This window comes from Mustelus asterias, chromosome 5, assembly GCF_964213995.1.
Source record: "Mustelus asterias chromosome 5, sMusAst1.hap1.1, whole genome shotgun sequence".
Lineage (NCBI taxonomy): Eukaryota > Metazoa > Chordata > Chondrichthyes > Carcharhiniformes > Triakidae > Mustelus > Mustelus asterias.
The window spans coordinates 81,396,794-81,410,662 of record NC_135805.1 but is presented as its reverse complement, the minus strand read 5'-3'; positions in this window follow the sequence as shown (position 1 = coordinate 81,410,662).

The following is a 13,869-nucleotide window of genomic DNA, read 5'->3' as shown; positions in this document are numbered from 1 at the left end:
AAAGTAACTTCATTGCAGTGTCAATGTAAGGCTACTTGTAACTAATAAATAAACTTTAACTTTAACTTTAAAGAACAAAGAAAAGTACAGCACAGGAACAGTCCCTTCGGCCCTCCAAGCCTGCGCCGATCATGATGCCTGCCTAAACTAGAACGGTGTGCACTTAAGGAGTCTGTATCCTTCCATTCCCATCCTATTCATGTATTCGTCTAGTTGCCCCTTAAATGCCGCTATCGTAGCTGCTCCCACCACCTCCCTGGGCAGTGCGTTCCAGACATTCACCACCCTCTGTAAAAAAACTTGCCTCACACATCTCCTCTAAACTTTTCCCCATGCACCTTAAACCTATGTCCCCTAGTACTTGACTTTTCTACCTATGGAAAGAGCACCTGACTATCCATTTAATGCCACTCATAATCTTGTAAACCTCTATCAGGTCACCCTTCAACCTCCATCATTCCAGTGAGAACAAACCAAGTTTAACCAACCTCTCCTCATAGCTAATACCAGGCACCATCTTGGTAAACCTCTTCTGTACCCTCTCCAAAGCATCCACATCCTTCTGGTATTCTGCACAATATTCTAAATGAGGTCTAACTAAGGTTCTGTACAGCTGCAGCATGACCTGCGAATTTTTATACTCAATGCCCCGACCGATGAAGGCAAGCATGCCATATGCCTTCTTGACTACCTTATCCACCTACGTTGCCACTTTCAGTGGTCGGTGGACATGTATGCCTAGATCTTTCTGCCTGTCAATACTCCCAAGGGTTATACTGTATAATTCCTACATGCATTGGATCCTCCAAAATGCATTATCTCACACTTGTCTGTATTAAACTCCATCTGTCAAATCTCCGCCCAAGTCTTCAACCAGTCTATATCTTGCTGTATCCTCTGACAATCGTCTTCACTATCCGCAACTCCACCAATTTTTGTGTCGTCTGCAAACTTACTCTTGATTAATTGAGCCAGTGGGCAGACGAATGGCAGATGGAGTTTAATTTAGATAAATGTGAGGTGATGCATTTTAGTAGATTGAACCAGGGCAGGACTTACTCAGTTAATGGTAGGGTGTTGGGGAGAATGCAGAACAAAGAGATCGAGGGGTACATGTTCCTGGCTCCTTGAAAGTGGAGTCACAGGTGGATAGAGTGGTGAAGAAGGCATTCGGCATGCTCGCTTTCATTGGTCAGAACGTTGAATACAGAAGTTGGGACATCTTGTTGAAGTTGTACAAGACATTGGTAAGGCCACACTTGGAATACTGTGTATGTACATTTCTGGTCACCCTATTATAGAAAGGATATTATTAAACTAGAAAGAGTGCAGAAAAGCTTTACTAAGATGCTACTGGGACTTGATGGTTTGAGTTATAAGGAGAGGTTAGATAGACTGGGACTTTTTTCTCTGGAGCGTAGAAGGCTGAGGGGTGATCTTCTAGAGGTCTATAAAATAATGAGGGGCATAGATCAGCTAGATAGTCAATATCTTTTCCCAAAGGTAGGGGAGTCTAAAACTAGAGGGCATAGGTTTAAGGTGAGAGGGGAGAGATACGAAAGTGTCCAGAGGAGCAATTTTTTCACACACAATTTGGTGAGTGTCTGGAACAAGCTGCCAGAGGTAGTAGTAGAGGCGGGTACAATTTTGTTTTTAAAAAAGCATTTAGATAGTTACATGGGTAAGATGGGAATAGAGTGATATGGGCCAAACGCAATTGGGACCAGCTTTGGGGTTTTAAAAAAAAGGGCGGCATGGACAAGTTGGGCCGAGGGGCTTGTTCCCATGCTGTAAACCTCTATGACACTATGACTAATCAGACCAGCTACATTTTCCTCTAAATCATTTATTTTATACTCCGAACAACAAAAGTCCCAGAACCGATCCCTGTGGAACAGCACTAGTCACAGCCTTCCATTCAGAAAAGCACCCCTCTACTGCTACCCTCTGTCTTCTATGGCCAAGCCAGTTCTGTATCCATCTTGCCAGCTCTCCTCTGATCCCGCGTGACTTCACCTTTCATACCAGTCTACCGTGAAGTATCTTGTCAAAGGCTTTACTGAAGTCCATGTATACAACATCCACTGCCTTTCCCTCATCTAACATCTTCATAACATCCTCGAAAAGCTCGATCAAGTTAGTGAGGCACGACCTCCCCTTCACAAAACCAGGCTGTCTAACACTAATAAGTCCATTTGTTTCCAAATGTGAGTAAATCCTGTCCCTAAGAATCTTTTCCAATAATTTCGCTACCACTGACGTAAGGCTCACCACCTATAATTTCCTGGATTATCCCTGCTGCTCTTCTTAAACAATGGAACAACATTGGCTCTCCTCCAGTCCTCTGGAACTTCACCTGTACTCAATGAGGATACAAAGATTTCTGTCAAAGCCCCAGCAATTTCTGCCCTTGCCTCCCTCAGTATTCTGGGGTAGAGCCGATCAGGCCCTGGGGACTTATCTACTTTAATGCTGTTTAAGACGCACAATACCTCCTCCTTTTTGATATCGACATGATCCAGAATATCTACACACTCTACCCCAAGCTCCTTATTCATCAAGTTCCTCTCTTTGGTGAATACTGAGGCAAAGTATTCATTTAGTATCTGATCGATTTCCTCTGGTTCCATGCATAGATTCCCTCCACTATCCTTTTAACTTTAACTTTATCTTAGCGAGGAAAAAGGCTCAAGTAATTGGGGAGTAATCTATCACCATCCTGACTTGTGTCTTGTAGATGGTGAACAGGGTTTGGTGAGTTGGAAGGTGAGTTTGCTCATCAGCTTCTGACCTGCTCTTGTAGCCATAGTATTTATGTAGCCAGTCCAGTTAGGTTTCTGTTAACCTCCAGGATGTTGATGCTGGGGATTTCAGCAGTGGTAATGCTATTGAATATCAAGGGGAGATGGTTAAATTCTCCCTTACTGAAGACGGTCATTGCCTGGCACTTATGTGGTGCAAATGTTATATGCCACTTATCGTATCCAGGTCTTGCTGCATATGGACACAGACAGTTTCATTATCTGAGGAACTATAAATGGTACCGAACATTGTGCATTTATCAGTGAACATCCCACTTCTGAGTTTATGATGGAAGGAATGTCATTGATGAAGCTTCCAGAGTTGGTTGGGCCTAGGACACTACCCAGAGGAATTCCTGCAGCTTTGTGCCGAGGCTGAGATGATTTCACTCCAACAGCCACAAACATTTTCCTATTACTCCAGCCAGTGGAAAGATTTTCCTTTGACTACAATTTTACTAAAGCTCCTTGATGCCGCCCTCAGTCAGCTGTTGTCTCAATGTCAAGGGCAGCCACTCTCCCCTCACCTCTAATTCAGCTCTTTTGGAGCCAAGCTGTAATGAGGTCTGGAACAGAATGGTCCTGACAGACTGAAACTGAGCATCTGTGAGCAGGTTATTGGTGAGGAAGTGTCACCTGACAGCACTGTGGACAACACCTTCACATTGCTGATGATTCCGAGTAGACTGATGGGATGATAATTCATCAGATTAGATTTCTCCTGCTTTTTTATTAGTCAGGAAGTACCTGAAACAAAGTGAGGCAGGAGATGCTATTAGACTCCATTGGAACCCACTCACCTTATCTCCATAGCATTACATGTGGTAGGTATTTGTGCCTGTTGAAAATCCCCAGAGTTAGGGCAAAGGGGGTATTGATGAGTATTATTGGTAGTTCACCCCTTTTTGCTCTCCCTTGCATTTGGTAACTGAGCACTCCAAGGTGCATTTGAGATGAATATTGTGACCTAAAATTGTGCTTTCAGTCCCAGAAAAATCGTAGAGCTGAATGAAAAAAAATGGGGATGACGAAGATTTCGTCTATGTAGAAGCTGTGGTGAAATCACCAGTCTATTTATAAAGAATTTGTTTGTGTTCCTGCTACCCCTTGCATACAGAGAAAATCTTAGCCCAACTCGGATCACTCTGTTTACTGAATACCCTTTGCTAATTTAACAGCAACTACAACTGGTGTTTATGTAACACCTTTAATGTAGAAAAATACTCGAATGTGTTTCACAGAAAAATAACCAGACCGAAAAAAATGGATGTAGAGCCAAAGAAAGAGTTGGATTTTAAGGAGAGTGTTCAAGGAGGAGATAGGCTTACAGGTTTTAAATTATAATTCCAGAGCATACAGCTATCAATGGTGGGATTAAAGGATTTGATTTGATTAGATTTGATTTATTATTGTCACATGAATTAACATACAGTGAAAAGTATTGTTTCTTGCGCGCTATACTGACAAAGCATACCGTTCATAGAGAAGGAAACGAGAGTGCAGAATGTAGTGTTACAGTCATAGCTAGGGTGTAGAGAAAGCTCAACTTAATGGAAGGTAGGTCCATTCAAAAGTTTGATGGCAGTAGGGAAGAAGCTGTTTTTGAGTCGGTTGGTACGTGACCTCAGACTTTTGTATCTTTTTCCTGACAGAAGAAGGTGGAAGAGAGAATGTCTGGGGTGCGTGGGGTCCTTAATTATGCTGGCTGCTTTGCCGAGTCAGCAGGAAGTGTAGACAGAGTCAATAGATGGGAGGCGGGTTTGAGTGATGGATTGGGCTACATTCACGACCTTTTGTAGTTTCTTGCAGTCTTGGGCAGAGCAGGAACCATACCAAGCTGTGATACAACCAGAAAGAATGCTTTCTATGGTGCATCTGTAAAAGTTGGTGAGAGTCGTAGCGGACATGCCAAATTTCCTTACCCCTAAAGGAGGGAGAGCTGCACAATAAGAAGGAGTTTACAGATACAGGAAAGGATGAGGTCATGAAGGAATTTAAACAGAGGGTTGAAAATTTTTAAGTTAGCGAGTTGGGGGATTGGAACCCATTGAAGGTCAATGAGCAGGGATTGAAAAGGGACAGCAGAGTTCGGGATGTGATGAACTTTGTGGAGGATGACAGCGGGGCTGCCCAGAAGAGCACTGAAATAGTCAAGCCTGGATGTTACAGAATTACTTTTGAGTATTTCATCATCAGATGGGCTTATACAGGAACAGCAACAAGCAATATTACAGAGGTGGAAGCAGACGTCTTGATGGAGAGGATGTGGGGTTTGAGCTCAGCTCAGGGGTCAAATAGGATGAAATGTTTGAGAATATGGATTCATCTTCATCTAGCTTCCCCAAACTGTTATAAAAATAAGTACACTCGCTATTGAACCATTAGATATACATTTATATTGCAACAGCATGACTGACAAACTCAATGACAGATGGACAAAGCCATAAAATGTCAGTGCGGTGGAATTAGCTAACTCTAGAATCTTCTTCAATGACATTCCCTCCTTCATAAAGTGATTGGGAGGTTAAGGGACAGTATGGTCAATTTGGATTGAATAAGATGGTGAGGCTGTAAATAGACTGGTGCAGCCTGAGACAGTAGCTGGGGAGGAGTATGGAATCAGTAGCATGGGTAGGAAAGTTGTAGTGGAGGTCAAAGATAATGGCTTCAGTCTTCCCAATGTTTACCTGGAAGAAACTGTGCTGATCCAGTGCTGGACATTGGACAAGCAATCTAACAATACAGGTATGGAGGAATGATTAACTTGTGGTAAAGAGGTAGAACTACATGTCAGCAGTTTACATTTGGAAGCTGTTTGAAAACATGTTTTTGAATTATGTCATCAAAGCAGATCACGTTGATGAGGAAGAGAAAAGCCCAACAGGAGGTGCTTTGGGGGAGTTCAGAGTTATCTGTGCAAGAGTAGAAACTGCAGCAAATGACCTGATGAGCTGGGTCAGACAACCCAGATAAACACATACTGTACTTGGAAGCTCTGAGCCATAAGGCTATACAACAAAGATAATGTACCAAATCATTGACCCTTCCGTACTCACAGGCATGAGAGTTACCAATCAAAAATGGCTACACTAAGGATTTGATTCATTAATGTATGCTAGATAACATGAAGATCCTGTATGACATGTCAGGATGAAAAAAAACACGGTATTAACAGGGTTTAGCTCTTCTAAATAAATTAGGTCAATCGTCATTTATGTAGCTGCACGGGACATTAGTCTTCAGAACTGATTGACATATCAGCTGATTGCTAGGGTACCTGGTTAACTGTTTGCACAATATTATTGGAACACAAATGAGCAGGCCAACCAGCCATAATTATAATCTGTGTCCCACCAAAGCCCACGCACATAGCCCACCAAAGTTCCAAGCTGCTGTATATCAAATTGGATAGCCCTTGACTGCAGCTGAACTTGGGTTTTAGTCTTCCCATGTACCACGGACAGTAAAAGAAGAAACAAATCAGCAATCAAATTGAAAATAATATTCAATTTGTCTCAGAGATGGTAGTGGATCGCTTATGAACAATGTCTTATTTTTCGCTAGCTGAAAATGCTGGGTGGTAACAACGTTCCAAAGGTACTGTACCTGTAAGTGGTACAGAAAAATAAAGGGCATGGAAATTGAAGAGCACCTGTGAAAAGAATGCAAGATGTTTGAACAGGGGAATGTATGAAAAGGTGAATTTTAGGAATGAGATTAAAGTGTTTATGGCAACTTTATGCCGAGTGTGATTGTATGAACTCCATAAAGAGACCACTCCCAAAGGACAAATAAAGAATTGATTTATTAAAACTTAACATCAAAGTGCAGGTAAAAACAGAAAAGACTAGAAAACATTCAACAAGTCAGGCAGCATCTATGGAAAGAGAAACAGTGTTAATATTTCAGGTCAATGATCTTTCATCAGAACTGGCAGTGTAAAATTATTTACCTGCCTCAAAACGCATGAACTGATCAGAAACAAGGAAATAATCCTGGAAAGAATACACAGCCATGGAATTCAGATGCAGAAAGCTCAGTGAGAGACAAATAGTGCACAGCCCTTGCACCTAACACACAATCCAAAGCATCTCACCTCAACACTAAAGTAGAAATAAATACTCAAAACTCCTCTCTCTGGAGCTGAAGCTGAAATTAGTTGTTGGCATCTCTTACCATTGCTGAAGCATATTGGGCTCTCTTCCCCAATGAGGCAACATTTCCCTTGGACTCCTCCTCCCCCCCCCCCCCCCCCCCCCCACTCAACCCAGCTGACATGAACCCGACTTCAGATCTTCCCACTACCTTTTGGGCCTCCTTCTTTCCATTCTCACATTCCAATCATTTCCTGCTCTCCAGTAATGTCCCTCTCCCTTTCTTTCTTCCTGCGCTCTACCATCTCTCCCTTCCCCTTTCTCATTCCTTTCTTCATTGCTACTCAACCATTTCCTCCCCATCATCCTTTCTTTATCTGCCTCCTTCTTTCCTCTTCCTGTCCTCCCAGACAGTTCCCTTTCCTACCCTCTCTGTTCCCCTTTTCTGTCTGCCATTGCCTTTGGTTCAATTGTATTTCCACACTTTAAATCTATTTGTCCTTCAACTTGATCCCCAAATACAACATCATGGGAGGTCAATGTGCTTTCAGATGTGTATAAATCCACTCAGCAAGGCCTAAATGCTGCAAAAACCAATTTCTACTACCATGAATCAGGACATGGAAAGATTGTAGGCCATCATTATGAAAAGAAAATTTGTGATTATGCAAGTCACAACATTGAATACTTTGGCTTTGATGAAAGTGTGACAAAAATGACACAAATTTTATAGCTCTTTCCCAAACAGCAAAGAATTTATTTACAAAGCACTTTCCATGACAGCCTTGCAGCCCTTTACAAATCTGTTTACTAGTGCCAGTGATGAGGGCTATGAATCTTTCTCAGGCTGCGGTTGTGGTACAGATTCTGAGAATTTCCGTCGACTCCCTTGAAATTCATCATAGAGCTATCAAGTGACTATTGAAGACATCGATATATTTCATGGGAACTTCCAAGACTAATGTTGGGGTGATGTTCTGATGTACACGTACAAATAATGCAGCAGGCAGGCAGGAGCACATTAGAGCTCTGAGTTTGGATCAAAGCTGATGGAAATTAGATGGAGACCAATGAAAGATGCACCGACTCATGTTTTGCCATTCAATCCTGTAAGATCCACATTGTGTACTCTACAATGCAGAAGCATTGAGGGACTAAAGTAGCCTCAGGATGCTCAGGCATCTCACCTCCATCTGGGATCTCTCCCTGTTGTTATGGGTGATCTTTTCCTGCAATAAGACAGGCAGACAGATGTCAAGGTGAAAAAGTGTCAAAGCAGGACAGGTGTCAAGGTAGATGATAAGGATGTCTGCCGCGTTTAGTGATGAATAAACTTGTTTAAGGGCTGAGGAGATGAACTGCAGTGAGAAGAGATGAAGATGTCAAAATGTGTGTGAGAGAGTCGGTGATGATGTCCCTCGTGCTGGTAGTGTGCAAGATCCATGTGGACTGTAACTCAGCCAATGCGTGATGGGCCTGTGAGAGTGACAGTGTGAGTTGAGAGTGAGGAGAAGGTTGACTTATTCTGGCGGAGCAGATGAGATAATTCATCCTCTCCCTGTACTGGGTGGCAGAGTCCTTCTCTGTGGAGCGATGGCTTTACCACTCTAGCAATCTGATCCCAGGTGTGATGAGATTAGTGGACCTCCGTCTGCCACCACAGGGGTAAAGAATGTCCTGATGTGCCTCCACAGCATCCAGAAATGCCCCCAGTGCATTGTTGCTGAAAGTGGGGACAGTGAGCTTCTTAACATTCATCATCACTCAGAATGAACAGTCCTGGCTGCAGAGAGTGAATGACGTGCGCAGGTTCAGTTTAAATATGGCACTCAGAAAGATAGTCCGATGAGGTTATGGACGAGCAGACGAGTCCCAGCTTCCTCCATCAGAAGATACAATGTCCCTCACATTCATGCATATATAATGAGCTGAAAAGCAGATAATCTGGCATGAAAACCTGCCATGATGTGGAGATGCCGGCGTTGGACTGGGGTAAACACAGTAAGAAGTCTCACAACACCAGGTTAAACAGATTTATTTGGTAGCACAAGCCATAGGCTTTCGGAGCACAAGGGCAGTGCTCCGAAAGCTTGTGGCTTATCATAGAAAGAATCATAGAAACCCTACAGTACAGAAAGAGGCCATTCGGCCCATCGAGTCTGCACCGACCACAATCCCACCCAGGCCCTACCCCCATATCCCTACATATTTTACCCACTAATCCCTCTAACCTATGCATCTCAGGACACTAAGGGGAAATTTGGAATGGCCAATCAACCTATCCCGCACATCTTTGGACTGTGGGAGGAAACCGGAGCACCCAGAGAAAACCCACGCAGACACGAGGAGAATGTGCAAACTCCACACAGACAGTGACCCAAGCCGGGAATCGAACCCAGGTCCCTGGAGCTGTGAAGCAGCAGTGCTAACCACTGTGCTACAGTGCCGCCAAATAAACCTGTTGGACTTTATGCTACCAAATAAACTTGTTGGACTTTATGCTACCAAATAAACCTGTTGGACTTTAACTTGGTGTTGTGAGACTTCTTACTATGAAAACCTGCCACAGTAGCCAGTGAGAAACATCCTGCTTTCCACGCCGACCACCACATTTAGTCTCCAGAGCTAAAAATTCAGCCCTTCATTTCACTGTCTGCAATATTTTTAAGGAGTGATTTATTTGCCTTTTTCATTTCTTTGTTATCTGTCTGTGAGAATTCTTTAATGTGATTGGCAGATTGATGCCATCACTGCAGCTTGATGCTGAAAATCTCCAGTTAACAATGATTTTTTTAAAATTTGATTTATTATTGTCACATGTATTAGTATACTGTGAAAAGTATTGTTGCTTGCGCGCTATACAGACAAAACATACCATTCATAGAGAAGGAAACGAGAGAGTGCAGAATGTAGTGTTACAGTCATAGCTAGGATGTAGAGAAAGATCAACTTACTGCAAGGTAAGTCCATTCAAAAGTCTGACAGGGAAGAAGCTGTTCTTGAGTCGGTTGGTACGTGACCTCAGACTTTTGTATCTTTTTCCCGACGGAAGAAGGTGGAAGAGAGAATGTCCAGGGTGGGTGGGGTCCTTAATTATGCTGGCTGCTTTGCCGAGGCAGCGGGAAATGTAGACAGAGTCAATGGATGGAAGGCAGGTTTGCGTGATGGATTGGGCTACATTCACGACCTTTTGTAGTTCCTCGTGGTCTTGGGCAGAGCAGGAGCCAAACCATGCTGTGATACAACCAGAAAGAATGCTTTCTATAGTGCATTTGTAAAAGTCGGTGAGAGTCGTAGCTGACATGCCAAATTTCCTTAATCTTCTGAGAAAGTAGAGGCATTGGTGGGCTTTCTTAATTATAGTGTCGGCATGGGGGAACCAGGACAGGTTGTTGGTGATCTGGACACCTAAAAACTTGAAGCTCTCGACCCTTTCTACTTCGTCCCCATTGATGTAGACAGGGGCATGCTCTCCTTTACGCTTCCTGAAGTTGATGACAATCTCCTTCGTTTTGTTGACATTGAGGGAGAGATTATTGTTGCTGCACCAGTTCACCAGATTCTCTATCTCATTCCTGTACTCTTTCTCATCATTGTTTGAAATCCAACCCACTACGGTGGTGTCATCAGCAAACTTGGAAATCAAATTGGAGGGGAATTTGGCCACACAGTCAGAGGTGTATAAGTATAGTAGGGGGCTGAGAACACAGCCTTGTGGGGCACCAGTGTTGAGGATGATCGTGGAGGCGATGTTGTTGCCTATCCTTACTGATTGTGGTCTGTGAGTTAGGAAGTTCAGGATCCAGTCGCAGAGGGAGGTGCCGAGGCCCAGGCCACGGAGTGTGGAGATGAGTTTTGTGGGAATAATAGTGTTGAAGGCTGAGCTATAGTCAATAAATAGGAGTCTGACATAGGTGTCCTTGTTATCTAGGTGTTCCAGGGTTGAGGGCCAGGAAAATGGCTTCTGCTGTGGATCTGTTGTGGCGATAGGCAAACTGTAGTGGATCCAGGTAGTCCGGGAGGCTGGAATTGATTCGTTCCATGACTAGCATTTCGAAGCACTTCATAATGATGGATGTCAGAGCCACTGGCCGATAGTCATTAAGGCACGCTGCTTGGTTTTTCTTAGGTACCGGGATGATGGTCATCTTCTTAAAGCAGATAGGGACCTCAGATTATTGTAAAGAGAGGTTGAAGATGTCTGCGAATACTCCTGCCAGCTGATTTGCGCAGGATCTGAGTGCTCGTCTGGGTACCCCATCCAGTCCAGTTGCTTTCCATGGGTTGACCTTCGAGAAGGCCACTCTGACATCTGCAATGGTGACCCCAGATACAGGTTCATCCAGGGCTTCCAGGGTGGAGGGCATGCTCTCGCTGACCTCTTGCTCAAAATGGGCACAGAATGCACTGAGCTCATCAGGGAGGGGTGCGCTGGAGCCAGCGATTTTACATGCCTTCATCTTGTAGCCTATGTCTTGCAGACCTTGCCATAGTCGGCGGGGGTCGGTGTGGCTAGCCTGGGACTCTAGCTTGATCCGGTATTGTCTTTTGGCATCTTTGATGGATCTCCTTAGATCGTATCTGGCTTTCTTGTTGTAGCGGGATCCCTCTTTTTAACTCCACTGGGCTTATTTTAGGTTTGGTTCTCCGTCACCCAAACCCCACCAATGCCCGAGTGATTCTCTCTCTCACCGATGGAACAATGGCCACCTTGCGTCTACTTCACTAGAGTAGCGCTCCCAAGAGAGAGAAAAGGAAACTGTTGCCTATCCACTACCTGGCAGCCTTTCCTGAGTGGGCGGTTTCGAAGCGCCCAGGGTACCCTCAGTTCTAGACTCCGGAATTATGGTAAGGAATATTTATATTGTGACTTAGTCAGAGATCATTGGTGAGAAATTGAAAAGATCAAAACGGACTCCAACGGAAGTCAAAGATATATATATATTTATTAAAACATCAAGGTCAAAGGTCACCAAACACCAGGAAAACAACACACCATGCCTTATGCTCTATAAGACTATAGCTATGGAAGGAATACTAAAACGGACACCACGGAATTCTTACTTTATACAAGTTTACCACGTCTTAAACTATGAAAGGTGCATGCAAAAGCCCCCCCCTTTCCCCAAAGCCTCATCCACTATGATGATCTCGGGAACTTCGCGAATTACCAGAGGGTACTCACAATCCTAGTTTAAATTGCTCAGTGGGCTTCAGGCTGCGTGCTGGAGACGACCGAGAGGCAGGAACAGGAGTGCTGTCATGCTGGTCCGAAGAGAAAAGAGGAAGAAATGGCCAGCCTGACCATCCTTTTATATTGTAAAACTTGAATTCTTTTCCTGCCAACTCCGCCCCCCCTTTCCAACCGGCAGTTCCACAGACAAAGGCTTGCTCGTGTTATCTGCAGCTGCGATCTTACAGTCCATAGAGACCAGATGGTCCCATCCCAGGTGATAGGTCTCTTGCTGTCCTTTATTGTTCCATCGGAGATCGTTTAATTGTTTTCTCATTATGGAAATGGGCTTCTCCTCGCTCTGGGACAAGGCCATTATCACCTGTATTGAGTCCAGACCAGGTGCATTGTCTTGCTGCCGGCCTAGTCTGGTGATGTCGTGAGTTCCTTTTTGTGCTGCTGATAACCTAATCAGCAGTCTGTCTGGTTTCTGGCTGCTTGCAATTTTTGGACTGGGCCCCTTCACACACACACACACACACAGGCTGGCTGGGCTCCCTGGGACATTTTTGGTCAAGTCCTGCTGCCAAGTGTGGCCACTTTCACAGTTCTTTAGGGTTCAAGTCCTTTTCCCAGCTCATAAAAAAAGGCCTGAGTTGCCCGAAAAACTTACACTTGTATAGGTCAGCTTCGCCTGACTTGAACGCCTCAGACCTGAACTTCAGCAAGCAGTGGATATCCCTGTTCATCCATGGTTTCCGGTTGGGAAATCAATGTTGCAACAAAATGCAAAGAGAGGGGGATAAAGTTCTCACCACAGAGATCGCATTTTTATTTCCTGATTCAGCTTTCCCTATTTTTATTCTTTTGGCCCATTGACTGATTTTGCTTTTGCTTGTCTGTGCTGCCATCTGGTGGTATATATGGATTGCTGCAACAATAATTGCAATGTCTTTTGCCATGGAAGGCTACTTTTCTCCACCAAGTGGTAAGAATTAGGTACTCCAGTGATGACATTTAAATCCATTTCAAGTACATTCCCTTCCGCTTAGAACCGGAGTATTTGTGCAAAAGAAATATTCTCACTTTTTACAAAGTAAACAACTCCTCCTCACTTTCCATACTCTGACCTCTTCTTTCTCTCCACTTTCTTTCAATTTTCTTCCTTCCTCTCCCTCCTGCCCCTCTTTTACTCCCCCACAATATTTACCCTTCCCACATATGCCACCATTACGCTCTCATCTTTCCCCAATTCCCTGCTCTTTTCATTGCCTCCTCTTTCTGCTATCCCACTCCTCATCTCCCTCCTTATTCCAATCGTCACTTCCCTCACTGCCTTTTCTTCTCCTGTTGTATTGTCTGATGAAATCACTGACCAACTACATGCATGGCTACAGTGACATTCCCATCCTCACCTCCCTCTTCCTCTGCCTTTCCTTTTCTCTTCCCCCACCCCAACTCCTCTCCTCTCTCCCCAAGCACGCTTTTCTGCAGCCTCTCTCCCTCCCTTTCCCCCTGCTTCCTCCTTGACGAACTCTCCTTTTCTGCCCTCACTCCTATTATCCTCCCCTCACCTTTTCATTTTTCTCCCTTTCCTCCTTTACCTACCTTCCCTCCCTCTTTTCTGTCACCTCCTCCCTTACCCAGTTCTGGCACCATCACCTGTCACTCACACTCTTGTCTCTCTCTACTATACTGCTACAGTTCTCACCAATTTTAACAGATGCACCATAGAAAGCATCCTTTCCGGTTGTACCACAGCTTGGTATGGCTCCTACTCTGTCCAGGACCGCAAGAAACT